This window comes from Octopus bimaculoides, chromosome 1, assembly GCF_001194135.2.
Source record: "Octopus bimaculoides isolate UCB-OBI-ISO-001 chromosome 1, ASM119413v2, whole genome shotgun sequence".
NCBI classification, from domain to species: domain Eukaryota; kingdom Metazoa; phylum Mollusca; class Cephalopoda; order Octopoda; family Octopodidae; genus Octopus; species Octopus bimaculoides.
The window spans coordinates 86,770,601-86,773,488 of record NC_068981.1 but is presented as its reverse complement, the minus strand read 5'-3'; positions in this window follow the sequence as shown (position 1 = coordinate 86,773,488).

Here is a 2,888-nt window from a genome sequence, read left to right as displayed (position 1 = left end):
ATACATACACATATACAGGTATATATACAACATGTGTCCATACATTTGTGCTCTTCCTGCATCATTAAGAGTACTTTAACTGTTACTTCTAACAATGCAGATGCTTCGGCATCCTTAGTAACACTTAGCGACGATTGAATTTTTACTTTATGGTATAACATTACGCCTGGCTGTTTATATTAATTTATATATATATAATTTTTCATAGCATTTTTTTCGATGGCCCGATAACTGAAGAGATGCCGGCGTGGGTTTCCGTCCCGACATCCGAAACTCGGAGTTTTATCATGGCTACCGAATAATTGTCACATACTATATTTACAGATAAATTCCTCTATTTACATAATATCGAGGTCTCTTTCATTCTTTTGTTGTATTTCCATTTCTATCAATATATACATATAAATATATAAACATTATCGATCGCATTTACCCAATGTATTGGTTTTGCTTGTTAGCTGGTCTGTTGCCATACAGCGCTCTGGAGACGACTCCCTCAAAACACCTGAAAGTCATAGATCGGAGAGACAACTCGCCCCTAAACACACATTCATTTGCAATTCATTCACTTGCTGGATTTTTTTTCTTGATTTCTCATGTAGATTCATTGCCATAGATATCCTACCGGATTTAAATGCGAAGAGTCTGCTGGATACTGTAGATATGGGTTGCTTCTTTTTGTTTTGGTAAAATTCCTAAATTAATTATGTTGTATGCTTCGGATCGTTGTCATGCAAAAATATCCATGACGGCTTTAAATGTAAGAAGGTTGGCTAAAAATTCACAGGCTGATCAAGATATTTTTAGGCAATGCGACCAAAAGTGGTTTATGTTTTTTAACATAGTCCCCTTGCTATCTACACACTTCTTCCATCAGTGTTGTAGTGCTTGGATCTCATTGTTGAAAAAGCTTTCGTGCTGTTGGTCAAAAAAGTCATTAACAACTGATATTGGTTCCTAGTCAAGTGTTTTTTTTTTTGTTTTGTTTTGTTTTTTTCATTTGAGGGACAGAAGATAGACCGATGGAACTAAATCAGGAGAATATGGAGGAAGATCAACCAGGTCGAAGCCAGTCACGCAAAGCAACTATTGAAACCAAGGAATTGTGCTGCAGCATTGTCCTGATGAAAGATGGCCTTTTTTCTTCAGTTTTCCGGAATGTTTGGTCGTGATAGCCTTTTGTAACTGCCTCAGCAAGTTGCCATAGTATTCTCTATTGATGCTGTGGCCCTTTTGAAGATAGTCAATAAACACAATGCCTTTTGCATCCCAAAAACTGAGGCCGTCACCTTCCCTGCAGATGAAGCAACCTTGACCTTCGTTGGAGCAGGTGAGGAGGGGTGTTTCCACTGCATGGATTGTCTCTTTGGCTCTGGGTCAAAGCGTTGAAGCTAACACTCATCTTGGGTTAGGAATCATTCAAGGAAACCAGCTGGATCTGCCTCGAACAATGTCATATTTTGCTACCATGTGATCAGCTTGGTGTGCATTCGATGAGATGCGAGGTGTGGCAGCCTTCGACTTGCCAAGTTTATATTCTCAACGCTCTCACGAGATATGCTTATAGCATTGGCTATTTGATTTATAGTCATTTGCTTGTCATCCTTCAGCAGGGTTTCCAGGCGTTAGATCATCTTCAAGACTCTCCATTTCCCTCCTAAATTCAGTTGCCCACTTTTGCATTGTTGATAAAGTTGGAGCGTCATCTCCTAATGTAACAACTATGTAAACATGAATGTCCTTGGAGGCAAAATCGTTTTTCTGCAGGTATTTGATAACACCACAATACCAAATTTTGTCTGTTTTTGAGAGGAGTCGCTCCTAGTTACTTTTGAAGTCTTCTTTGAAGAATCACATATCAGTTTACCTGGAAAGAAACACTGCAGTTATTAATAAGATTTGAAATTAATTTGTGCATGATTTCATAACTCTAGCATCACTCCGTCATATTTCTATGAACTTTTCAGCCCAACCTCGTATCTAGGGATATGGAAGCATAGCCTTTTTCAAGGTCTCCAAAGGAGCTGTACTTGAACAAAATATAAGGAATAAAGGCGCTCCCTTTTCCAGTCATACAGTACCTTACTTCTATGTCAGAATCATGTACTTGAGATGAAGTTGTTCTGAATGACGTCAGATACTAATTTTACTGTCAGAGACCGACCACAAGAATTTTTTTTACTTATCTAAAGGCAATAAAAGCTCTTAGGCTAATTAAAAACTGGCAAGTTGGTTTTTTAGAGAAATTGTATAGTCTATTTACATACAACCTGTCCCACATGCCCAAACTAATAGAGTCAATAATTGCATTATGCTAATTACAATGTTCATGTTTAAACCTTTATTCAGTTTTGTAAAGATATTCTCTCTCTAAATGTATAATTTGAAACGTAGTCAATAAAACATGCGAAAATAATTAAGTTTAACTATCAGTATACTCATGCTTCTAAAATAAGTCACACCTCTCTTTCTGTTTGTCAGTCTCTATTTCTCTCTCTCTCTCTCTCTCTCTCTCTCTCTCTCTCTCTCTCTCTCTCTCTCTCTCTCTCTCCCTCTCCCTCTTCACTGTCTCTCCCTCTCTCTCTCTGTCTTCACAGTCTCTCCCTCTTCACTGTCTCTCCCTCTGTCACACACTTACTCTTTCTCTGTGCAAGTGTCTGTCTACAAATACGTACATAACACTAAATTCACACACACACACACTTATATATATGGCTGTGAAACTTGGACATTCAAAACATGTCAATCATTTCAGCATAAGTGTCTTCGACAAATTTTCGCATGTATCCCTGGGAGAGATGTACTACAAACTTCGCTTCTTTGTCACTGAAGGCAGGACGGCTTTTGGTACTATAGACACACCGACATTCACAGATCCACGTACATCT